We start from the raw sequence: 27396 nt of genomic DNA, 5'->3' as shown, positions 1-27396 counted from the left end.
ATCCAGATCACCAGCCTCACTGAATTGCAATAAATACAATTCTAAAGGCTTCCAAGCTAGCTCTGCTTTTCCCTCATATCAAGTGTGGACAGATGTTTTTGTTGAATAGTTGGCACCTAAAGGGAGGTTACAGATAGCAGAGGATCTTAGCAGCAAAGCCCACTTTTAAATCACTAGATATGATAGACCATGAAATTAAATCATGAAAAACATGAGCCTAATTAGGCTCGGAGAGGTGAAGCTACTTGCCCAAGGTCACCTAATCCACCCAGTTTTCTCTCCCACCGCTTCCATCCCAGTCTAGCCCACCACCATGCCCTGTTTGGTCTACCACAGTAACTTCCTCAGTAGTCTCCCTGTCTCCTCCATGGCTCCTGCTTTCGTCCACCATCCACCACCCACCTCCTTATAGCCAGACATCTAATTAAAATATGAGCTTACATAAAACCCGCAAATGGCTTCTACTGTTCTTAGGAAAATGTTCACTTTTCCAGGGACAGGTAGGCCTGGAAGGTTCAGCTCACTTTCTATCTCTTCAGCCTCAGCTTTTACCACATTCTCCCTCATTTGCTATGGTCCAGAAATGCTGGCCTTCACATCACGCATTAGAACATACTGTATTCTCCTAGGCTTGTTCTTCCCTCTTTGGGGAATGTTCCCTTTACACAGCCTTGACTAAACGACTCTTCATTCTTCATATCACCTCAAGTTTCACTTCTTAGGGTCGTGCAGTTCCATCACTGAAGTTCACTGATGCCCCAATACAAGGTCAGGTTTCTTCACAGCACCTACCATGTTTGTAACATAGTAAGTTCAATACCTCTGTGGTGAATGCATGAATCATTTGATTGTCTCTCTTCCTGACTAGACAGTAAGCCCTGAGAGGATCACTAGTGCCATTTTTTAAATGGATAAATAAATAGTAGACCCATGATTTGAACTAGGGACTCACCCTCTCCCTACTCCCTCCTATTTCTCAGATTCTACCTTCCCACTCTGTCCTTCTCCACTCCTCTGTTCCTCAGTCCCCTACCTGTCATCCCAGTGGCCTCCTTACAACATGCATTGTCTAATTCCATTGGTGGCTCAAGGGGGCTATTCCCAGTTCCACCTAGACACTCACTGGCAACTGCTCCTCATCTAGGGACAGGTTTTGTCATGGGGAGAAGAAGCCTTTATCTGTTAATACCTAAAATGCCACCATCAGGATATTGTTTCTTCCCAATAAGGATGGCTGTCTCCATGTAGCTCTCTTTCCAAAATGCCCATTAACCTACTATGGGGAAGGTAACACTTGACTTATCCATCCCTCACAGTCAGCATGTTTGAGTCCATATACTTCACCTGGCTCAGAGTTGGCTGAGGTACCCAAATAATTAAATGGAAGAAAAAACTGAAAGCAGAAGGAATGGAGGAGAAAGAAAAGACTTGCAGTTTGGCCATAGGCTAAATCTGTCTTTCCATTCCAGCCTATTTTCCCATTAGTTTGGAATGGATAATTTAATATATGCCTGTATATTAAATTTTAAACCCACGGCAAATGACATGTGTATGTGTATTTCTCCAATAACCTTCATTTATGTAGTTTGAATCCCTAACAATCAGACGTTATACCCCTAAGCAAAAATGCTCTCCGACGACTATCCTGGTGCCCTTCTCTGACCATTTAGAGCCTCCGTGTGTGGAGACAGCCTTCCCTACATTTAAACCTCCCCATTAGCAAGAATATCATACAATGGCTTCCCTGCTCACCCAACACCAAAACACTCTGTAAGCCATTAGTGCAACCTGGATTAGAAAACCCAAAAGGTATAAAATGGGAATTTGTGATCTGAATGTGGCCTAATTATCCCATGGTCCAATACAATCAGTGCAATCACCGGAATAAATGCACTCGTATGGAAGCGTAATTTGCACTCATTTTTATACCTAACAATTTACTTGAAGCACTGTTTGTCATGTTCACCAGAACCGAAAAGGAAAAAGTAAAGGGAAGGGAAGGGAAGGACCACACAGCACCTTCTGCACGCACGGAGATTAATTTGCTTCAAAGCAATCAATCTCAGTGGGCGGCAATTTTTTTCTAATGACTTGATGCGTTCTCTCCATCATCTCTTCGACCAGTGAAATAAGAACATTAAGTATTAGTATGAGTAAACTGCAACTCTACGCAATCATAATGTTTCTTTTTTTTTTTTTAAAGATTTTATTTATTTATCTGACAGATAGAGAGACAGCGAGAGAGGAAACACAAGCAGGAGGAGTGGGAGAGGGAGAAGCAGGCTTCCCGCTGAGCAGGGAGCCGATGCCGGGCTCGATCCCATGACCCTGGGATCATGACCTGAGCCGAAGGCAGATGCTTAACAACTGAGCCACCCAGGCGCCCCAATCATAATGTTTCTAATGAGCTATGATCACACAGAAATCTGAACACTGCAGAGGTGAAAAGAATCACTTAACTGAGGCTGGAAGAATTGGATTCTCACCAGGGAACTGGGGAGAAGAAAAAGTCCCATGTTTTCCTTGGCACCCTCCCATGTTCCTTTGGCAACTCTGAGAACTTTCAGTGCCTTGAAAGTGGTGAGGCCATTTGGCACACATAACAAATTATGCCTTTGGGGTCGGCCCTAGAGACTCAGAGGAGGTATTCCCGCCTACCTCCTACGAGAGCCCGTGGGGACAGCAGTGTTTATTTGATGACACAAAGTGGGGGGGGGGCGGGGAATGTTCTCCCTGAAATGTTGAGATTTGAAGAGTTTTGGGTTTTGTGGAAATGCAGGACTGTTTTCCCCAGATCAATGCCCCCAAACTGTGTCTGGATCGACTCGCTATTCTACAAAAGGCCAGGGTGGTGTGCCACCAACGGGCACTGAGGACACAGCCTCAGTAGTAGTAGGCTGCCTACTCACCAGACCCCTTGGTGGTCCTTATTTAAAGAGCAGGAGGCATCTCTGAAATTTTAATATGCACCTTAATCGAACACTTCAGGACCAATGTAAAAAATGTAAAAAACATTGTTTTACTGGGGTGGTTTGCGCAAGGGCACATGACTAGTAAGTGACGAAGCCAGGATTCAGACTGAAGTCCACGTGACCTCCTCTTTCCTACTACCATCCACCGACTTGAGCTCCTTGAACTTGAGCTACTTGAACACCACCACTACGGCTTAAGTTTGGGCATTTCTTTTTTTCTACTTTAGTTCCCACAGCGGTCCTGACTCATACGCCTAGTTAAGAGTGAACGAGAGAATGATGAAAAGCATGCGAGCTAGGAAGGAAGCAAACAGCTGGGGCATTAGCAGTTCTCCACATCTGAATAAAGCTATGCAGACTAACCCATCCCTGGGAGTCAAGCAGAAGAAACGGGACCGTCACACGGCTGCAAACCGTGTTTGCAAGCGTCCCAACACTTCTGCAACACTTCTGCTGCTCGTGGCTTGCCCTGAACAATCTGTCACCACAGAGCAAGGCTGGCCCGGATGTTTCCACAGACAGCACCATTGTGCGGTGCTCACCGAGCCTGACAGATGGGACTGAAAGAACAGTGACATCATCTGTGAGCTATCCTAACTTCTTACCAAAGAGAAGATGCTAGTAGCAGTTCACACTGCCGATTCTTCTCCTGCGTGAATTTTAAAAGACTTTGGAAAACAGCCTAAACCTCAATGTTTTTGCAGAATCAAGTTGCAACTACTACCCTAGTTCCATAATGAATGCAGATCAAATGCATTTCAATTGGAAAAGTCAATTTAATTTGCAGGTTTCTGTATACATGTTCTGCTTCTCTTTTCTTTGATAAGATTAGTGGAACAAAGTTCAGAGGACTTTTTTAGTTCAAACGTTTTCCCATAATGGCAAATCAATCTGCTCAGGCAAACAAAACATCAAAATGCTAACAATAAGGAGCTATCATTGGAAGCTGATCCAATTTACACATAAATATACCCACTAAAATTTAAATGAAACTTTATAGAGGAACAAAATTGGCGAAAGGATTTTTTTTTGAGTCTTTTAAAGCAGCCACTACAATAATAACTGCAGAAGTATGCACAAATTGTGCCAACTCTAATCAATCTTGTGTATTTCTTCCACACTGTTACAAAATACATTTCATAGAAGGGTAGAGCAAGCTCACAGCAGGCAAAATGTGGTAGCTGAAGTCAAGCATAGCTAATTTGCTGCTTAGGACAGATGCGATCTACAGAATTCACCGATCCATCCTGATCAGCTCTGATATGGAGGACCGATTCCCAGCATGCGTTGCTTCTATGGGTTTTATGTTGATGAAATAGGTTTTCTGGATCTAGATGGATATAGGAGATGGTAGCAGTATGTAAACAGAAAGCATATTCTCTTTTACATGCCAGCGTTAAGTATGAGAAGAAGGCCATTTGTCACGCCAAGCCTAATGAAGTGGGAGCCAGACACAGGTCTCAGACTCTCCTACAAGAGTTGAGAGCTCAGAGAGGGGGTACGGGGTAGGATGACAGCACAAAAAAGAATAAGGCAGAAGCCGAATATCCACAGAACCAGCAAAACCAGAAGATATAAAGGTCTCAGAGGCACAGTCCCACAGGCTTAGTCATCAGGATATATACCAAGAGCCTTAAACTCATGTTTCCAGAGCAGCTTCCGGGGACAAAGGCAACTCCCCCTCTAGCTTCTTTTAGAACCTCTAAATGAGCACAGAAGGGATGAAGGATTGGTGGCTGAGCCCCACCCAGCAACTGGCACAGTGACTTAGCCCAGAGCTAGGATACGGAGAGTTCTACTGAAAGCACAGACAGATGGATGAATGTACCAACTTTAACATGCAAAATGTTGGGTGCTGAAGGGCAGTGCAGGAGTGGTTAAGAAAGTGGACTATGTAATCATAAAGTTCTCGGTTCAAAACCTTGCCCTCAAGCTTGTGAGCTGTGTCATATTGGATAAGCTACCTAACCTCATCTCAAAAGGGGGGGGGTAACAGTACTTAACTCCTATGACTGTTGGAGGATGAAATGAGTTTAGGCATCTAAAGTACTTAGTGAAGTGCCTTCCTCATGGTAAGCACTCAAGAAATGTTAGTAGCTGCTATTATTATTATTGTTGTTGTTGTCATTGTTGTTGTTGACAACAACAAATGATGAGGAGGCTTTTACATTGACCAAACTGGAGACACTGCTACCTCAGAAGATCATCCAAAGCAGAATTATAGTGAGTTTCCCCCAAAATACCTGCCGCAAAGTTCCTTAAAATTAAATATTCTACAAGCTCAGTGCCAGTATCTCTTGCTTTCATACATGTGCTTCTTGTGGAGCTCTGCCATTCTCTCGCTCTCTCCGCCATATCTATTTGTAACTTGGGAGGACATATTTCATACCTGCGTAGGAGAGTTACCTTCCATGTTATAAAATGAGAGAGGACACAAAAAGGTAAAGAGGAAATATTAAGGAGGCCGAGGGAGACAAAAAGCCAAGAAGAGGCAGGCATACACCCTCAATTCCCTCTCACTCCTTCTCTCACGAGCTCAGGTTAAAGCCAACTCTTTATAATGACTCCAAGCCTGCTCCCAAGCAGCTTAATGTGGCTGGAAAAACACACAACCACACAGTTGTCCTTTAAACTAAATACTTTTTGCATGCTTATAGGTCTCTCTCTCTCTCTCTCTCTCTCTGTCCCTCCAACCCCATACCCCTTCTTCTCTCCCCAACCCCCTCATCTTCTGGCTAGAAATCTAATGTCCCGGGAGGCTAGGCTATTACAAAGTGATGCTCTTCAGGGAGGCATCCCTTGGGCATCCATGTGAGTGCTGATGTCTGCATGCATTTGTTCTTGGCTAAAGAGTGCCAGTGAGTGGGGCCCACACACGGGGCCAGCCGGGGAATATGGGAAGTATGCTTGCCAAGCAAAGGTCTATTTAGGATCCAGCTCCAATGACAGGAAAGCTTCTTAACTTCCTTCCTTCCTTCCTTGCCACCAAGCCTGAGGCTGTGCCAGGGAAAGTCCAACCCTCAAATGTCTACAGAAAGGATCCCGGGGAGGAAGTCCATGGCTCGTATATACCATCTGTACTAGGCTCAGGAAGCCAGCCAGCCTGAATGGGGAGGGGACCTTGGGCTTGCACTTTCTGTCTATGCACAAAGTGTTCCGTTTCTGTGCACTGTGGCCAAGACAGATGAAGGATCAAATGACATAATCGATGTAAAAGTGGTTTGTTCATTAGAGAGCATGTAAAATACACACCAGAGAGATTGTTAAGGACATGAGAATGGAGAAGACGAACATGAAGGAGGTGGGAGAAGTAGAGAAAGGGAAAATGGGGGAAGGGAGGAGGAGTGGAGAAGGTAGAAGAGGTGGAGGAGGGAGAAAAAGAGAAGGAAGAGATGTGATTTGGTTCTGTGCGTCAGTGGTGAATATAACTTTTGCTGAAGATAGCAAATTCGACTCCTGAACTCTGACACTGGGAATCACCAGTGTGGACACCCTGGGCAAGTCCCTTTCCTGTCTGCCCCTTGGTTTCTTTGCCAGTCAATGCAAGAAGCTGGTATCTGAAGATGATCTGCAGTGACCCTCGCAGCTTTGACCTCTATAAATCCATAATCTTTGCAGTCACCAGCTTGGCTCCACGATCTGGGTCAGTGGAGCCACCAGGCACCAAGGCCAAGCAGAACACAGTTTGGAGCTTTAGCAGGTGTCTTTGAAAATAGGCAGAGACTCCCAGTGCCAACATTATTTTGGTTCCTGAATGGAGCCTTAGCTGCCTTCCCATAGCCCCCGACTTTCTTTCCAGGAAGCCATTCTCCCTGGGAGCCTACTGATACATGCATCTCATTTTACAGCTTCTTTTTCTCTACAAAATAAGCAGCACAAACTATCATTTGTTCCTCAGCATAGAATGAAACAATCCAATGAATTCAGCCAATTTGTCCTTCAATACCTTTTATTGGCACTTTCATGATAAATTCATTGGAGCCCTTGACCCCAGAACCTAATTCACAGTGACTCTTAATGTAAATGAGACCTCTCCCCCAACCCCCACCCCCCAGTCTCTGCTCCTGGTCCCTTTCGAACTTCCATAAATCATCCCTGACTGCCTCAGGCACAGCCACTCTAGTCTTACTGTGGGAACGGATCCAGCATGGCAGGCACCACACTTTAAGTTCTTATGGACCACATGGTGAAATCAACCACAGGCAGGCATCCCCTGAGGAAGGCAGCCTGGACTGGGAAGGCAGGGGACACAGTCTATGAACACCACGTTGTTTCCTTATGTGTGAGTCTTTCCAAGTTAACTGGTGTGGAATTGAACTCACCCGCCCATAAATAGCCTTGGAATATCCTGTCATTCAAATATGGTTTGTGGTATACTGGAAAGAATACTGGATCTAGAATCCAAAAGACAAAAGTAAATTTGGGGGAGCTCCTGGGTGGTTCAGTCAGTTAAGCGTCCAACGCTTGATCTCAGCTCAGGTCTTGAATTCAGGGTCACGAGTTCCAGCCCCACATTGGGCTCCACACCTGTGGAGCCTACTTTAAAAAAAAAAAAGTAAAAATTGGGCTCTACCACTATCACATGTTGGGCAATTGAGGGGATCTCTCCTAGCCTCCTGACTCTTCCCATCTCTAGAGCAGTGCATAAGGAGAAAGGTTGAATAAGAGCCCTATGTCCAGAGCACATAGCATAATGTCCAGTACATACGTTATAATAAATATTAGCGAGTAGCCATTGGTAGTATTAAATGAAATAATGGGTATGGTCGTGCTTCACAAAATAAAAAGAGCCTGCTTCTCCCTCTCCCTCTCCCTCTCCCACTCCCCCTGCTTGTGTTCCCTCTCTCGCTGTGTCTGTCAAATAAATAAATAAATAAAATCTTTTTTTTAAAAAAAAGAACTAATACAGGGGCGCCTGGGTGGCTCAGTCGTTAAGCGTCTGCCTTCGGCTCGGGTCATGATCCCAGGGTCCTGGGATCGAGCCCCACATCGGGCTCCCTGCTCCACGGGAAGCCTGCTTCTCCCTCTCCCACTCCCGCTGCTGGTGTTCCCTCTCTCGCTGTATCTCTCTCTGTCAAATAAATAAAATCTTTAAAAAAAAAAAAAAACTAATACATAGATAAGGGCACAAATTTCGGCACCGGCCACAGCATCATTATGACAGCTGATGATCAGAAATCACCTAAGTGTCCAAAACAGGAGCCAGAGTTTGAGGACGTCGTAAAATAGGCACATACTACCGGGCGGCAATTGAAACAATGCTCTGAAAGTATACTGACAGAAAAATAGGTCCCAGATACACTGCTGAATGGAAAAAAGGGAAGTTAGGAACTGCAGATGTTTTATTTTATACTTTATTAAGCCTATCTTGTATGAATTTTAACAAACATGCTTTACCTTGGCAATGAAATAACAAAAAGTGTGTGCCATCTGACTTCGCTTTTGCAAATATATAGTATATATGTTAAAATGTATGGAAAATTTCTCAAAGACTTGACACTAAATGGTGATTCTCTGGATCTTAGGAATTTAGGTGATTTTTTGCCTTTTCTTTGGACTGATCTGAGCTTTTTCTGTTTTTTTTTATGATTTTTTTTTTTTTTAAAAGAATGAGCTTGTATTTGTTCAACATCATGACAGATAGGGTCCCTAACCCTAAGTCTCTAAGTCTGCCAAGTAGCCAAAACTTGGTTTCAGAGGATGACATACTGGTTTCAGGGAGCCCTCCGTGCCTCCCAGGAAGCACGGAGAGGCGCTGACTTGCTGTCCCTCAAATTCGCTCTGACAGAGAAATAAAGGCAGGGATATTTGTTGCTTTCCTTGCTGCAGCTTCCTAAGCAACCAATCCCCCTTTGAATTCACTTTGAAGATACATTTTTAAAATGATGCCATTCTGGGGAGAGAGGAGAATGGAGAGTGACAGCTTCATGAGTGTGGGGTTTCCTTCTGGTGTGATGAAGATGTTTTGGAATTAGACAGAGCTGATGGTTGCACAACACTGTGAATATACTAAATGTCACCGTATCGTATGTCTTTAAATGGCTGATTGCATGTTGTGCGAATCTCACCTCAATAAAATTAAAATTAAAATTAAGCTATGAACACTGAGTGCAGGACAGGTAATTTTGTTATGGACATGGGAAATGTGCCTCTTTAGTTTTCGTGTGTCCAACATGTAAATACTCTGCACACCTAGATCAAAATTTTAAAAGAAGACTTTTCACTTTGTTTCAGGGGGATGTGTGTTACTTATCAATAATGTAGTTTTATCATGTCATCACAGTCATCGGATGTTAGAACTGAAAGACAGTTCGGCCACTTCCTTTTATAAAATTGGTAACTGAGGTTAGAGAAAACTTGAATACGCAAGTAATTTACAAAACCGGATTTAGAATCCAAGTGTCTTTGTACAGTGTTCTTTCCACAATCATGCACTACTAATCTTTTATTTATTTATTTTCTGAGCCTCTTTAAAGTTATTTTTAAATAATTATCTATTGTTTAGTCAAATTCTCTGCCTCATGCCTTGTTCCCGAATTTGCTTTGTGCACCCAAAATCCTTTGATATACTGTACATTGACCATGGGTTTTGATAGCTGTATTGAGCAAACTCATCCTTGTTTAATACAGTTATTTCAGTTGTGAGAAGCAGGTGGTGGTTGTGGATTAACTCAGTAATGCTCCACACCTTCTTGGCCCTACCACTTTATGCCTGGGAAAGCTAAAGATCCGGGTTTCACCTGAGTCTCAAAAACACTGTCATTAACACAGCAGTTTCTATATCTGCACCTCTCACAATTGCCCTAACCCCATAACCCAGTGAGATTGTTTATTTGAGGGACAGAAAAAGCCAAGAAAATTATACCTTACTTGTACTTTGTACAGATTAATTTTTCAGAAGGCCTGTGATCAAATGCCTCTCAAATATGTCTCTCCATAGTGGAACTGCAAGGTGGCCAGTGATCTGCTATTTGGAATCAAAGGAGCAGTGACATGACAGAGGCAGCAAAGATTTTCTGATCACTTTGTTAATTTACATGTCACCAATTTGCAGTTTGTGACCCGCCCCCCATTCAACCATTTGGAATCCAAGCTGAAGTGTGCCCATTCCTGCAAATGGCAGGTTTTAGAAAACATCTGGGCAGCTCCGGTCATTCTGACAAGTTTGGATACATCTGGAGGGAATGATCTGAATTGAATCTGGATCCCAGCCTCCAGAGGTTGACCCACTGCACACCACACCAGCAACGCCCTATATGCTGATTCAGCAACCCTATAGGCTGATTCAACATCACTCCCTAGACTTCTGAGCGAGACAAAAGGAGCTCAACTTGTTTCCTGCCTATCAGAGAGCCAATGATGATGTGTTAAGTGGCAACTTCAGCAGGAAGGAGAGGGGAGGGAGTCCTATTTGATTAACACATCCCCATCTGTGCACGTAAATCAATTTAGAGCCACGGCCAATTTTACAGTGGGGTTTTTGACAAGAGGGGAACAAGTTACAGAGCTTTCCCAAGCAGATTCAACAAAGCCAGCCACATTTGGATTCACTCATCATTACTTGAAAGAAAAATCCCAAAGAGCCAAATAACACCCAACATTAAATTTGACCACTATTCATAGGTAGATGTGGACCAGACTTCAAAAGAGATGTTAATGATACAGTCCCACTCAGAGTCTCCAATCCAGGAATCTCTCTCTTTTTTTTAAGGAGGGGAGGTTAGGGGCAGAGGGAGAGGGAGAGAGAGAATTCTAAGCAGGCTCCATGCCTAGCACAGAGCCCGACGCGGGGCTCGATCCCACAACCCTGAGACGATGACCTGAGCTGAAATCAAGAGTCAGATACTTAACCAGCTGAGCCACCCAGGTGCCCCCAGGGATCTCTTTCAATCTCTCTTTCACAGCAGAGAAAGTAGTCAATAAATGTTAGTGACAGGTAATAGTAACATCATCTTTGTCACTATTATCATGAAGGTGCATTTCATAGCTCCCAGAATACAGTAGGCACTTAAAATTGGCTTTTTAATTAATTTATTAAGCTACTATACTATAATGTGCACCATAATCATGATCACCATAACAATAACTACATTTTTGAGCTATGATGTGTCAAGCACCATGACCATGCTAGGCAGTTTAATATGAAGTAACTTACTTCATACCAACAATGCACCTGCAGCCTAAGTCCCCAGCAGAGGTTCCTCTAGAGCCTGAAAGTTATATTACTAGTCACATCACTAGTAAGTGACAAAACAAGGACTTGAACTCAGGCCTTCCTTACTGGAAAGAGACTATTAATCATGATAAGGAAAACAGCAATCTTCACTGAGTGCTTACCAGACACTGTACCCAATGTTCAACCTGCCTTACAACTATGTTAGGCAGATTGTGCACAACTATAAAACACTGCCTTGGTTTCCAGGGTCACAAATCAGAAAGGCACGAGAAATACTGGGAGAAGTGGGGTCCCAGAAAGCAAAAGAGCAGAGGCTGTCCCTTGGTTTCTGTCCTTATACAAAGATAGCAGAAGGTAGCAGGAGCCCATGCTGCAGAGGAACAATTTGGGTCCTAAGTAGAACACCCAGTCACATAAACTCTTCTTGTAAAGTTGGGTCATGGAATACTGGAGATGGCCAGGACCTTGGCAAGCAAACTTTAAACCACACCAGCCCCTGATTGGTAGACCAGAAATCTGAAGTCCTGAGAAGGGGAGCAATGTGTTTTCATCACCTCCCAAAGAAGCTTGGGGTTTTTGAAAGCTTTTCAGAGCGGCAGGTGGGGCCACTCCAACATTTACCAAGGGCTCTGTTAGTGCCCCAAGATGGAATATGACAATGAATCCAACACAGGCCCTGGCCCTCAAGGAGCCCACTGTCCATTGAGGGAGACAGACAAGTCACAAGCAACAGGAATTTAAGCCAAGAAGGAAGTTTAATGGCACCAGGCTAGGTGAGTTCAGAGGAAGAAGAATCCTTTCCAATGGGGGGCAGGGTGTCAAGGAAAGCTTAGTAAAGGAGATGATACCAGCAAACGACAAGTGAAATTATGAGAAGGAGAAACACATTTAGGTAAACAGCTATGGCAGAGGGAGAAAACTTTCAGGTGTGTTCAGGAAGCCGGCGGGGCTCCAGTTTGGCTGGAAATGAGTAGAGGCAAGGGAGAACAGAGGAACCGAAGCTCTTCCATTGGTTGGGAAGCCCATGGACAGGAGGCGGAAGAGGGTGGACTGTCCCTTAGCTGCTGGAGTCTGAGCATGGGACTGAGGCAATTACAACTGGCCTCAGAAAGATGTACCTTGCCACTGCTTTCTGGTAAATGTCTGAGGGGAAGAGGCCCGAGAAAAGAGACGCAGGAAGTGGGAGAACAGTCAGGAGGCTCTTTGTTGCAACAGCACAGACAAGAGGGAATGAGCACCTGCCTAAAGTGGGGCAGGGGCCTGGGAAGTTTAGAGGAGGGGGGCTGCTCGGCAGACTTTTCCTTCTCTTTCACTAGGTCTGTGCTTAATTGCTGAGCGGCACTTCGGTGATCTGAAGTGGTAAGTGGCCCCCAGCTCACACACACCATACTCCTTACAGGCACTTGCTCCCTGAAGGGATGTGACCGACTAGCTTCTGAATACTCAGTCCTCTACTCTGGGCTGTGTTTGGCCAAACTCTTACATAACTGAGTGCCTTTTTACATCCTCACGTCCTAAACTTTATGACCTCATCAACACATTTCTACTGATTGCTTTTTTTTCAGGGAGGAGTCTGGGGATGGGATGCGCAGGCAGAAACCAGCCACTTCCAGACAATAGACCTTTCACTGTGAGCAAACTGACAATTGCATCCCATTGTCTATGACCACTGCTTTTCTGGGTCTTGGCTCTAGCTGGAGCTTTTCGCTGCACCAGTCCTCAATAAAAGGCACCCGCCTCCCAGGATCAAAGCTAACAGAAAAAGCTACTTGGCAATTAAATATGTCCATTCAGAAGTCAGTATTTACCAACTAAAACTCTGCAAAAGGTAGCTGGGAGGCATAGAACAGAGGAACATCCACCAAGCTCCTACACACTGCAAGAAATCTAAAAGCCCCACCAGAGAGACCAATCCTCAGCACCGCATATTTATGTTTGACCTACTCAGAACAATTTGCACAACCTTCCCACGTTCACTGAAGATATCTGCTGAACATGAACTAGGTGGATCTGGTTTTCTCTCCTAAGACGAGTTACTGATCTTCGGATAAGGCAGTATTACTTGATAAAGCCTTGTCTACAACAGCAGAACACACCTCAAATCTATAACAAAATCTTCTTATAACAAAATCTGCTTTGGGCGCCTGGGTGGCTCAGATGGTTGGGTGTCTGCCTTCGGCTCAGGTCATGATCCCAGGGTCCTGGGATCGAGTCCCGCATCGGGCTCTCTGCTCCTTGGGAGCCTGCTTCTCCCTCTGCCTCTCTCTCTGTCTCTCATGAATAAATAGGTGGAATCTTTAAAAAAAAAAAATCTGCTTCACAACTCTTAGCAAGACTAGAGTCTTGCTAAACTGGAGCACCCACAAGCAAGCAAAGGAGCTTGGAGTGATCAGCAGGGACAGAAATAATAAAGTCTTCCAGAGATGAGCACCGGAGCATGCCACAAACACCTGTGGAGTACTATTTACCAGAACCCACCGCAAGCAAAGTCATGCCTATGAACAGAGATGTAAAATTAATGGGCCAGTCAGCCTTCTGCTTCACACCAGGTAGGAGGTACGGCTCTGGTGGGCTGGGGATGGCTGTCATCAAAATTTTACCCCAGCTTACACATCCATGGGATGTCTTGTCTTCAAAGTTGCCCCCTTGGTAATTCCAACTTACTGCCCTGCGTGTGCATGCAACTTCAGACAGTTCCACCCGGCAGCTGCCTTCAGAGACACTCGTGTATACTTCGAACCATCTGCTCTGGCTAGGAGAGCGTGGGGACACTGGAGAAACAAGTGACAGCTAGAACTGCCTCAAGAAAAATAGAAGCTCCCGCCTCCACCAGGGAGCAGGGGGGCTCTCGAAGATGCTGAAGGGGGCCCTGGACTTACCACGGTCCTTGGGCAGCTATAACATGGATATTAAAGGAAGGTGTGATTCCCAAAACCCACACTGCAGGATTGGAGTTACCTTTCCAACCCGCTCTTCTGGGCCAGGACAACTGATGTCCTCAGACCACCGCCAAGTGTCAGTGGCCCCAGCCTTTTGGGTTTCCATGGAGCCTTGCGAAGTACACATACTGGGTATCACTCAGGATTCTGGGCTTAGGGGATGTGTGCAGGAGCACAACAATGGCTTTGCTCTTATAACGATCCTTAACAACTCAACTTTATTATATTCTGAGCTTTCCAATCATGAACAATCACACTGCTACTGCCCAGAGGACTACATATATCACATCCAAGTGCCTTGACAGACATTACCCCATTGGAGCCTCCCAACATTTTTATCTCTATCGATGGATGAAGAGACTGAGTCTGGGAAAAACGAAATGACTTGACCGAAGTCACTCTGCTTGGTAGAGGATTCAAGGGGTAGCACCTCAGACTAATATAAAAATATAGATGAAGAAAAAAGGAGCAAATCCGATCTACCATCCAAAAGTAAGGTTGTCCTACATGCAGGCCCTCTATAGTGTCTGTTTATTTGTTTGCTTATAGTTACGAATAATATCCCAGGGCACCTGGGTGGCTTGGTCAGATAAGGCTCTTGGTTTCGGCTCAGGTCATGGTTTCAGGCTTTTGAGATTGAGCCCCGTATCGGGCTCCACACTCAGCAGGGAGTTTGCTTGTAGATTCTCTCTCTCCCTCTGCTTCTACCCCTCCTCCGCTCTTGCGTCCTCTCTCTCAAATAAATAAATAAATCTTTTTTTTTTTTTTTAAAGCATCTGGCTCTTGATTTCAGCTCAAATCATGATCTCAGGGTCATGAGATCGAGCCCCACATTGGGCTCCACACTCAGTGCAGAGTCTGCTTGAGTTTCTTTCCCTCCCCTCTGCTCCTCCCCCTGCTTGTGTTCCTGCACGCTCTCTCTCTTTCTCTCAAGTAAATAAATATTTTTTTTTAAAAAAAGAATGATATCCCAAGGGAGGGTTCCTGTCTTAAAGCAGCAGGACCCAGAAACCAAGATTCATAACCAAATTATTCTGCACCTTATGGACATGGTGGACATAATTATACATATTACTTAATAGTGCTGTGTGAAGAATCCCGATATAGCTCTAAAGTTAAGTGAAAAAAAAAAAAAAAAACACACCACACACGGTGTGTATGCAATGAGGGACCATTTTAACAAATCTGCATGAATTAGAGACAAAATTTGGAATGGACTTCAAGAAACTGGAGCTAACGGAGGGGCTGGGTGTGGAAGTGCTGAGGTTCAGCGTGCTGAGGGGCCGCCTCCAGGCGAGAAGATCTACATATGGCAGAGGACTACACCTGCCAAGGGCAATGCCATACAGAGAGACCAGGAGTCCTGTAGAGTAAGAGTCAGAAGAGGAGAAGGCCAACCCAGTCAAGCCACCAATTCCCCAATGAGGGCCAACTATGTGCGAGTCATGGTAGGGAGTCCAAAATCAATTAGGAAATGTGCTTTCTGTCTTCAAGGCACTTACAGCCTGACTGAAAATAAAAAGCCTGTGCCCTTGGAAAGATAACTCATAAGAAAGGGCAGTGTGCACTGAGGGCCAATGAAGGTTCCCAATCTGGGACATTCCATCAAAAGCCCCGAGGCTTCAGACTTGACTCCCACTCTATGTGGCTCTGGGTGAGACACTGCCCCTCTGTGCACCTCTGGCTCCTCATCTGCACCATGATGGGTTTGGACCAGATGACCTGTAAGGCTATTGATCTGGAAGCTACTGAATTGGCTCTGCAGATGGTGGGGTGAGGGGAGGAAAAAGTGCTCTCCCAGCCAGCAGACAACTACCTGGAAATAGTAAACCCCAAATTGCCTCCAAATATACACAGTACCCAAACATTCATGGTTTCTGCTTGGCCCTCTGAGCTATTTCCCAGCTTACTTGGAAACAGCTGTCTCCCCTCCCCCCTTTTAATCAAGGAAGCTATTGCTTCCAAAATCCAGATGTTATATGCTGAGGTTTTAGGAACAGCCTGTAGATGAGGTGAGAATGGCATGACAAAGCAGAGATGTTTGTTTCTAAGGAAGCTCCAGACCCTTCTGAAACCCAGAAGCTCCAAGTCAAGGAGTAGAGAGATGCTATCGGGACAGGAAGTAGCCCAAGCAGCGGCACACATTCTTACCCATTCCAGCAGCTTCCAAGATCAGTCAGCAGACAGGAGGTCACATGTGACCCACTAAAATGCCTGAAAAACTGACCATGGGATAGTGGGAGCCAGGCAGAGGCGACTCCCGTAACAGGTGACCAATCCATCGCTGAGGTTTTCAGATGAGGTCATAAAGAACAGATAGATTGGGTAGTCAAAGAATAGAGTCCAAGAATAGAGTCCGCCAGACCTTGCTTCAAATCTCAGCTCTGCCACTTACTAGCTGACTGACCTTGGCTAAATTGCTTAAATTCTCTGAACTTCAGTTTTTCTGTCTATAAAACTGGAGATGGTAAGAGTACCTACCTCTGTGAGTTGGAACAAAGATTACATGCAACTTAGCATAATACTTGGAAGAGAACAGATATTAATTAAAGCATAACAACTATGAGTACACCTAGCCATCCTTTTCTGCATCCTCATTCCCTCTAAGAGAAGTTCCTTGTCCATGTCTCCTCAATATCTGCTCTCAGGAAAGGATCTAGTAAATCCACTCACTTGGTAGGAAACAGTGAAGACCATGAGAGGTGTGGTTATCAATGCCTGCTAAGGCCTCCTCTGCTTCCTCAGACCAGGTAGCATTTTTAGTAAGCAGGAAGCACATACAGATGAATGAAGCTCAAATGCTGGACTTTCAGACTTTGGCCAGTTGAGGAAAGGGGAGTGTTCAGAGGTAAGGACATCTTCACATTAGCCAGGATTGCATCATGCGGCCTACAATTCACTTTTTTAACTTTACATTTTGCCAAAGGAAGAATACCTGTTCAATTCCACTCAGTTTGATTCAGTTCAGTTGAACTTAACAGACTCTCGAGTTGTTCTCTGCTAGGATCTTAGAGTGCAGGCATGAATATGACAGGGTCTCACTTTCCTGAGGCTCACGACCTGCAGGAGTTTGCACACATGTGAGCAATTCATTCAATATAAAACAGAACATGAGACTTGAGATGGAGAAGTTGGGGGGATATGCGATTAACACAGGAGGAGGAGATAGCTATCCTGTTTGAGGGAGAATAGGAGAAAGCTTCATAAAACAGGTGGAATTTGAGATGAGCCTTGAGAAACGAGTAGTTCAAAGGATGAACATGTAGGGAAGAGTGATCAAAATGGTGGGAAGGCCATAAATGAAGGCACTGCTTAAGGAAATTACAAATCTGTCAAGAGAAAAACAGTAATCCAGTGTGACTGGAATGCAAAGTAATGAATAAGAAAATGGATTTTTTTTTTAATAGAAAGCAAGACTATGTGGACTTTGAAATACGAAGGAAAAGTACTGAGATCAGACAGGCAAATAAACAATACTAAGAATTAAAAGGGGTATAAACTGTAGATGCAGCAGAGGACAAAAGATCAGATAATGTTATGAGCAACTTTACAGCCATAAATTCAGCAATTTCAATGAAATATGCAAATTACTAGAAAACTATAAATTTTTAAATTGACCCAAGAATGGCCCTATAACCATTTAAAAAATTTAAAGCATCATATTAAACAAATGCCAGGCCCCAGAGGGTTTTTTACAAGCAAGAGCTACTAAACCCTCAAGAAACAGATAATTTCAATCTTATATAAACACTTCCAGAGAATAGAAGAAAGGAATATTTCCCAACTCATTTTATGAGGCTACTTTCACCTTGGCACCAAACATAGACAAGAATAATAGAGAAAGAAAAAAGTCATACTAACCTAACTTGTGAAAATAAATGTAAAAACGCCGAACAAAATACCAGCACATGAAATCTAGCAATGTCTAAAAAAGAAAATCAATCATGACCAAGCTGGGTTAATTACAAGAATTTAAGTTTGTTTTCACGTGAAAAATTCTGAGTGTAAAGCACTGCATTGCTCCAAAGGATTAAAGGAGAAAGAAAGAAAAAACTATGCTGTACAAACATCTCAAAAGATACAGAAAATGCATCTGATAAAAATCAACATCCTTCCACAATAAAATCCATTAGCAACCTGATAAAAGCTATCCATAACAAAATATTTGGGAGGCATGATAACTCAGTGGTAAAATATTATAAGAATTCCATTTAAAATCAGGAACAAAAGAGGAATGTCCAGGATATACTCTTGGGCTGGTACCACTCTGATTCAACATTTCACTGCAGGTCTTAACCAGTGCAGTAAGGCAAAACAATGGAAAAGACTGCAGAAGGACTGGAAAGGAAGAAATAAACCTGTCAGGATTTGCTAATGCTTTGATTAATTATATAGAATAAAAGAATCTTATAAATTATTAGAATTGTATTAAATTTAGCAAGGTTTTCAGGGACAGGCTTCTAACGTACAGGCAGTATTATTCGACTGCCCAGGCTCTAAGGTAGAGACATGGGGGTTCATTTTATTTTTCCATATGTATGTTTCGCCATGAACATGAAAAAAACAAAAAGTTTGGAGGCAGAAAGATGAGTGCTGTGCTCTCCTGGTAGGTCAGGTGAGGGATGGGAGGGCCTGGAATAGTGCAGGGACAGCGACGACAGCCGGCCGGCTAAGGGCTGTTGTGGGAAATCCACTGCTAACAACTGGCAGAGCTCAGAGGAAAAGGCGAGAGAAAGAGGAGTCTGAACAGAGCCCAGAGCCACCCCTCACCTCCCTGTCCGTGAGGTCGCCCCTCTGCGGGCAACCTTTGCCCTAGAGTCCCTTTCCTGACAGCCCCACTCTGTACCCACTACTAGTAGATAGTGGAACCGCTCTCTCTGTGCCCCCCATGGCTACAGCTGGTGGTCTCATCTCGGCTCCCTGCCTTGTTACGTCTGGCAACTCTGTGCCTGCAAGCACAGCCCATCCTCACCCGGGCCTTAGAAGAACAGAGCCAAATGTATCGAGTAAATATTCATTTACTGGGTCTGACTGACCCAGCCTCTCTTCTAAGAATAAATACAGGAAATAACAACCTGATAATATAGGAACAAATCTTACTTTACCAATCTCTAACAAAGGCATGGTAACCTGTCAATTTGCTGTCCATGGCTGGATCTGTCTGGGGCTTTGGTGGTGGGGGATAGTAGGGGAGAGGATCCTTTCTGTCTCAGAAAGAACAATAATTCTATATCCTCTGTCCCAAGACTGACCACACAGCTGTCAGAATACTGATACAGATGTAAAACAAAGGGTTACCTTTTTGGTTCATTCAGGACCAATGACTGGGCTCCTAGTGGCATGACACTTCAACCTTCTGCCCTTGAGCCTTTCTGTAGCGTGCCCTCTCCCCTGCCCTGCTCTCTGGATCTCACCTACGAATTGAAAGGGAAAGGGACCAGCCCAGGGATACATCAAACTCCGCTCCAAAGACCCGTAGCACTCTTCCGCGGTATCCCTCAGTGGGCCCCTGGGGTGGGGGAGGAGAAGACAAGCACTGAATTTCCCACCCACACGTCAAACACAGCAGCCCCCGCGTGACCTGTTGGACATACTGGACTTGGCATAAGATTTTTCAGTGAGGACTCAAAAAAAAATCCTCTTAAAAGAATACAGAGCAAAAATACCAAAAAATGTGTGAAAACTGCTATATTAGAAGAGCTCTGGTCATGAAAATAACAGCTTACTCCTAGATGAGTAAGTCTAACAGGCAGATCTGAGTGTGAGGCGGGCCCAACCATATTCCCAGAATAATGCAATAGCCATGTAGGTCATCCTGTCCCATACTGGGGAAAGCAAGTACATGCGCGCGCACGTGCGCACGCACACACACGTTGTTGTTGTAGACAACTTGTCTGGGGCTGGAAACCATCATAGTGTGTGTATTGTGACACACAAAGGCTGGGTATGAGCAGGGGCTGCAGAGCAGATGGCCCCAGCTTGAATCACAGCTCCACCATGTTCCACAGACCACGTACTAAGGACACGCAAGCAGAAGATGAAGGAGGTAAGGAAAGGCTACCAAGTAGGGACCTCAGTAAGGACACCCTAGCACCCAGCGGTGAGAGGAATGGAGAGACGGAAGAAGGGAGTGAGAGGGAGTGACCAAAGACAGGAGGGAGAGGAGAAGGAAAGGAAAGAAGGAGGAAGTGGCAGAAGGGGGACGACAGAGAGTTCAAAAGACTGAGAGGCTCTGAGCGGCATTGACGTGAAACAACAGTGGGAATGTGATCAGTAGACCAAGCCCCAAATGGTGGCAGGGAAGATTTTTTTTTTTCCCTTTGAAAAGTATGAGCACCTGCAAACAATAGGATCCATGCACTAGCCAAGAAAGATCAAAAGCTTCATACTTCCCTCTTTTTTTGAAGAGTAAAAGCTCAGGGGCACCTGGATGGCTCAGTCGGTGAAGCGTCCGACTCTTGATTTCGGCTCCCGTCATGATCTCAGGGCTGTGAGATCAAGTCCCTCGCCCAGCGTGGAGCCTGCTTAAGATTCTCTCTCCCCTTCTGACCCTCCCCCACTCTTTCCCTCTCTAAAAATAATAAAAGAAAAAACAAAAGAAAAGTAAAAGCTCAGAGGTGCAGGGATGTGATCTCTCATATGCCAAAGGGAAACAGGTATCTCTGACTTTGTATGCGAGCCACCTTCCTTGACCCAAGTGGAAGAGACTCGATACCGTTCATCCTTTGCTCTTTTCCCACAATACCACGGGCCAGGAAAGGTAGCTGCTGTGGCTTAGCATCTCAGGAAGACACAAACCAAAGATCGAGCAAGAGGAGAAATCTTTTGTAAGGTTGAGATGCTCTGAGTCTGTCCAGTCCCCAAACACGATTCATGTCCCTTCAAAAAGAACAGGTCCACCAAGATTGAGGAAACTTTGCTGCTAAACCATAAATGCAGTGGAGCCAGAGACCCAACTCTGACCTCTGCTGAGAAGAACCAAAGGCCACATTCTCCTCAAAGCCATTCTGACAAGAAGCCAATAGTCCACTATGCCTCCAGAGATGATTAATATAGTGGTTTGGTTAGAAATCAATAAATGTACTTTTTAATCATCCTTGAAGCCAAAAGCTATTGAATAGTCTGCTGCAAATACCTACAAACTGGTGAGATTTATTTTATTGTTATTCCAACTACAGCATTTGTTTTGAACACGTGCTATTATTTGTGCATTTTAATCAGACACGGTATCATATTTTTAGGTGAGAAACAGGTTTACAATTTTGAAAAAAGAATATTCAATGGGGTATTATTTTGCCTTTCAAGAGAACTGACAGAGCTATTATACTTGAGGAATTAAAAAATGGAATGTGAGGAAGTATAAAATCTTCAGAATAAATATAAAATACTTCTGCAATGGAAAAAATGCATCAAGGCCTCAGTCTATTCCCTTTAAAACGGTAGTGAATGAAATTAATTGCAGATTTTTAAAATCGGTTTCTATCTAAGCGGGCCACCAGACATGTTCCTGAAACAATTCTGTGACGCTGTTACTACAGAACGGTTTCAGAAGATGAGGAGAAAACAGTACTCTGGAATATAAGTTAAATACCTAGACAAGGACAGATTCTTCAGAATCAAGTAGATTTTACAAGTGGATTGTTCTGAAGACAGAGAAAGGCTTTTCAGAGAAATGCAAAACAGAGCCCAAAGCAGTGGTAGGCTTCCAAGCCAGCGCAGGCTCGCCCTGTTAGAGGCCCAGGCATCCGTCATGGGCTGTTTTCCTTCCTGTGGTCCCTGGGGGACTTCCTGGGAACTTGTCACCAAGGCAGTCTATGGGGCTATCTATGCTTCCTTATCACCCTGGCCTATTCTAAACTTGGACCGATCCAATAGTCCAGGCTTGTGCTGTCTGCTTGCATATTTCACAACACAGAACCAACACGAGGAAAGAAGAGAACTACACAGGCCATGGCCTTTGCTTGGGGCTGCGGCCCTTGGTGGGAGGGCTGACTTGTTACAGCAACGAGCACCGCTATAACCATGTCTGGGCGTGACTCATGCTTTGATGCATAGATGGTTGCTTGTGTGAACTCTCCCACAAATTGTAGCCACCGGAAACGGTGTTGATGCATTCACCACAACAAACTCATTTAAAATAGAACTTCAAGTAATTCTGACAGACATCATCCAAATGTACGATGTCCTTGGCCTGTCCCTTTGAGAAACAGAAGCATATTACAGAGCCACATACCCATTTCCATATTATGCAACTATTTCTTTCCTAATAGCTGCCCCAGTGGTGGTGAGACCAGAGAATTTGGGTCCATGGGGAGGACTGGCCTGGGAGAATGGCCCCACAGGAAGATGTCAACCTCTTCCCCCCTCCCCGCCCCCCGCCTCTTTCCTCTCTGCCTCACTAAACTCATGCCTAACATCAGTGTTCCCTCATCCACAAAGCTTCATAACTTTTCTCTTCTACAATTTCTATGGCATTTATAATCCTCACCACAATATAGTATCTTATAGTTTCCCTACTTGTTTATGTATGTGCATCTTCTCCTCCTTACTGTTTTATAACATGATAATTATCACCATCAAACAGCTTGCTGAGGCTCCAACATACACTAATACCATGGTACAGTCGGGGAGAGTAGAAATGTGCTTAGAGACAGAAGTTCTAATTTTAAAGTCCCTGCTACATCACTTACTAAGAATGTAACCCTGAGAAGACACCTAACTTGTCTGGGCCTTAATTTCCTCATCTGCAAAATGGGAGTGTTGCATGATGATGGAGGAAGAGGAAGCTAAGGAAGAGAAGCAGGAGCAGAAAGAGAAAAAGACGTCCTTGTCAGCATAGCACTGTGGAATGACAAACTTTGGAGTCTGATGGACCGGAGTGCTGTCATTGACCTACCAAGTCATCAAATACAAGTTACTTAGATTCTCAGAGTCTGTTTCCTCATCTATGACACTGGAATAATAGTACTTACCCTGAGGACTTCCCAGGTTAGTTAACCAATCAAAGGACCTGGTGGAGAGTCTAGTACATAACAATGCCTCAAACAAATGGTATGTATTCTTGTTATACTTGCAGTCAGGATTATCATTTACACTTGATTCCTGACCTCAAGGGGTTCCCAGTCCAGCAAAGCAAATGAGATACAGAGGGAAGCATCTCCCTCCCAGTATGCAGCCCCACACGCTGAGGACCAAGTGGGCAGTAACAGAGGTGAGAGCCCTAGCTGATGAAAAGGGAGGGCGAGCTCACAGAGGCTGCACCATCATGGGAAGGCTCCATGCACAGGAAAGCACGGCTCCCTCGCCATCCCTCCCCCAGAATAAGAACCCACTCCATGCCACACCTTCCCACAACAAAATCCAAACTCACAGGAGCTTAAACAATGTCCAAGAGGGCATTGGAAATCAGTGATGACTTTCTTTCTTCTTTTTTTTTTTAAAGATTTATTTATTTGGCAGAGAGAGACACAGCGAGAGAGGGAACACAAGCACGGGGAGTGGGAGAAGGAGAAGCAGGCTTCCCGCAGAGCAGGGAGCCTGAAGCAGGGCTCGATCCCAGGACTTGGGGTCATGACCTGAGCCGAAGGCAGCCGCTTAACAACTGAGCCACCCAGGCGCCCCTAGTGATGACTTTCAATCAGAGGGGTGACATGATGAGAGCTGCACTTTAGGAAAATTAACCAGAGAATACTGTGCAGAATACATTTAAGAGGCCAATTAGCTCATGACATCCAAAAGATGGAAATAACCCAAATGTCTATCAATGGATCAAGGGATAAACAAATATGGTCCATCCATACAATGGAATATCATTCGGCCATAAAAAAGGATGACGTACTGACATATACTACAACAGAAATGAACCTGGAAAACATCAGGAACCTCAACATCATTATGCTAAGTGATAGAAGCCAGCCACAAAAGTCCACATACTCTAGGATTCCATATATATGAAAGTCCTGAACAGGGAAATCTGTAGAGACAGAAAGTAGATTAGTGATGGCTTAGTGCTGGGGGCGGGGGGGACAGGAGGAAAGTGGCATGATAGCTGGAGGGTTTGGGGCTTTCTGAGGTGATAAAAATGTTCTGAAATAGACCGTAGGCAACTTGTGTAGAATGAGAATTATATCTCATAGTGCTAAGGCCAGTTGGGAGCCACTGCAGCAGTCCAAGTGGGAAGAGTCAAGGACATGGGACAGGAAGAAGTGAGAAACGATTCTTGGACCCAGATTCCGAGGAAGATGGAGATTATGCCCTCGAGGACCAGGGACAGAGATAGAAGTGTGCTACCATGGTAAAGAGCATAGACTTTATCATCACTCCACCTGGGCTTTCGATCTGCCTCAGCCACTTACTTGCTGTGTGACCTTGGTCAAGTCACTATACCTCTCTGAGCCTCAATGTCCCAGCAAAAAATGGAAGAAATGATAGTATCTGCCTCACAGAGTTGTGGTAAGAATTCAACAATGAAAATGTATTAATATCAGGAGTTTTTGAGAACCTTCCTTGAGGTCTGTGATTGAACGAAATGTGTTAGACACAGGACCCAGACTTAAGGGGAAGTGGGCGCTGGCCACCAGCGGGTACAGGGCTTACGAAGGAGGAAGAAGAGGTAGTGAGAACAAACTTCACAAGTCAAGATCTGGCCAAGGGCCCACGTTCCCAAAGGCAGGCTTTTGAGAAATAAATGAATGAGAGCTTCAGGAAAAAAATGTATTAATGTCAGGTAAACTGCCTGACACATAGAAGGTCTTCAATAAATATCAACCACCATGATCAACTACCATTATCATTATTCAGAAATGCCTTTGACTAATCAGGAAGAACAATGTGGGGGGCAGGGGGTTAAGTTCAGAGGAGCAGTTTATAGGGCCTGGTATTTGGTGAGGCCAAGGCTAGGGCTTCTTGTCATTACATTTGAGATACATATTAGCTGCTGTTGACTTCACCGCTCAAAATACTTCTTAAGCTGGGTTTCCAAAAAGAACTGTGAAACTGAATAGGCAGGCTATCAGTAAGGAATACCCTCTGAGAAATGTGGCCTTTGGCACACCCAAGGGTAACCAGGGACACTGGGCAACACTGGACTGCTCAACCCTAAATTGAGCTTGGCCATTTCCTGCCTGCCTGACAAAAGGAGAATACACACTCCAAAGCGCTCATAAGCACACCAACTCACACTCCTTGCTGTGAAACCAGGATGGTTTAATTCAGATGCCAGCAAGTTACAGCTCATAAACCAAATCCAGCCTGCCACCTGTTTTGTAAATAAAGTTTTATTGTAACGCATACATGGCTGTGTGTTTCTGTATGATCTATGGCTCGTTTCATACTACAATGGCAGAGTTAAGCAGTTGGAACAGAGACCGTATGGCCCACAAAGCCTCAAACATATTATGTGGTCCTTTACAGAAGAAGTTCGTCCAACCCTGATTTAAATTATGTTGAGTGCGCTACTGTGTCCTGTATGATTTTCAATTTTTTCAACTTTTTCCCATTTTAAACTCTCTGATTCTTTACCACATTTTACCAAGACCATTAATAATATCAATATTGTTTTTCAGTAGGATTCCCTATCTGGCCACACTGAACAGGTCTCAGGTACAAAGGCACTGGACCCAGGGCTCCTGGACACTTTTTTAAAAAGATTTATTTATTTTAGAGAGAGAGAGAGAAAGCAGGGGCGAGGGGCAGAGGAAGAGAGAGGCAGAGAAGCAGACTCCCCACTGAGCACAGAGCCTGACGGGAAGGGGGGGGGGTTTGATTCCAGGACCCTGAGATCATAACCTGAGCCGAACCAAGAGTCAGAGGCTTGATCAACTGAGCCACCCAGGTGCCCCAGGCTTCTGGACACTTTAAAAAATAAAACCTGTTGATGATTCATTCATTCTTTAACCTTCAACTGCCACTATTTGGCATGCGTAGATCATGAGATGCTGTGTGCAGTAGGGATGGGGCCACGTGGGGAACAGGTACTGCACGGGGAACTGTGAAGCTTGATTTCTAATCCCTGCCTTTCCACTAACTTCCTGAGTGACTCAAGGAAAACTGTTTTCCGTTTCTGGGCCACAGAGTCCTCCTCTGAACGTTTATGGTCCCTCCCAGCCCCATGACTCAGGTTCCAAACTCTATACAATATAAATGACTCTAGTTCACCTTCATGACATCTATCAAATAGCGAGGATCCAATAAGATTGAGCATATTAAGCAGTTAGCACAGTGTGGGGCCCAAGAGTAAGCAGTCAATAAACAAGAGCAACTACTACCACAGTAACTAAATATTTGCCTTTTATTTAAACCCCATCATCATCTTTTTAGAATATATTAGAGCCCATGATTTTACAGTCTAATACTTTAGAATACATTACAGGCTGGCATACTACAAAAAAATTATTTAAAAAAACCTAAATTTATAGAAGAGATAGAAGATGATTATTTCCATTACAAAAGGACTTTTTCCTCTATCAAATAATTCAGCAGGTTTCCCTTCGAGTTTCCTGCAAAAAGTGAACTTCCTTTAAGTAAATATGAGTTGCTGCATGACTATGTGATTTTCATTCAATTCTTCAAAATCACCTCCCTTGTGTAAAAGAAAAGACGGCATGCTTCATACACATCGAGGGGAAGCACTCTGTTGGCTTCTGTTGGCAATAGCAGGATTCCAGAAATAATGTGAGTGATACAGCATGGGAAGGCTAATCCTGCATGTTTGTCAAGCTAAAGCAAATCTATGCCTCTAATGTAAGATCTGTGACTGAGTAGCCATCCCAAGACAAATCCCTGTCCTGTGCGCGACAGCGCCCTCCAGCACACGGAGCACATTCCAGACCCAGAGGCCCCTTAGAGCTGCCCTCCTAACTCCACAGAGGCACTCCAGATTGATTACCCTTCATTTGCCAGATGACTCTCCCGAGCCATACAAAAGTTTGGTGACCTCCCCAGGGCCATCCAACTTGCCTGCCATAGCGGCGGTATTCAAAATCCACGGCTACCACTCACAATACCTTCGACATGAATTTGTTCCATTCCAGTGCCATAAAGTTCTAAAGGAAAGGTTAGGCTTTGGTTGGAGGAGCCCAGGTTTTGTAATTTCCTGCTGACTAGGGTCTTAAGGCCCTCACACTTACAAACTTTTAGGGCCGGATGGAGAACCAGTCTTCGCAGATGGAACGGGAGCACGAGATAATCGATTTGGGCCTCCGAGATGTTTATCCTCATTATGGTTTCTGGTAGCTGATTTAAATATTTTAATGAATCATTTTATTGGGCTGGGCTCAGAGAATATGTGAACAAAGACACAACTTCTAAG

The 27396-nt window shown here is 44.5% G+C and overlaps 1 protein-coding gene and 1 long non-coding RNA gene across 6 annotated transcripts in view; both read right to left on the bottom strand.

The window, feature by feature from the left end:
• The window catches only part of FGF13 (fibroblast growth factor 13), a 486720-nt gene that overhangs the window by 357625 nt on the left and 101699 nt on the right, over positions 1-27396 (bottom strand). The gene's annotated exons all lie outside the window — the stretch shown is intronic.
• Positions 970-2271, bottom strand: LOC145717772 (uncharacterized). Its single transcript, XR_014141177.1, has 2 exons — positions 1973-2271; positions 970-1940 (listed from the first exon to the last, which is right to left on the bottom strand). It is a non-coding gene; the product is annotated as an uncharacterized LOC145717772 (long non-coding RNA).

Source organism: Leptonychotes weddellii, chromosome X (assembly GCF_054177405.1).
Source record: "Leptonychotes weddellii isolate Sample4059 chromosome X, ASM5417740v2, whole genome shotgun sequence".
Taxonomy (NCBI): Eukaryota; Metazoa; Chordata; class Mammalia; order Carnivora; family Phocidae; genus Leptonychotes; species Leptonychotes weddellii.
Note: the sequence above shows the minus strand (reverse complement) of the source record. Positions and strands in the feature narration are given on the sequence as shown.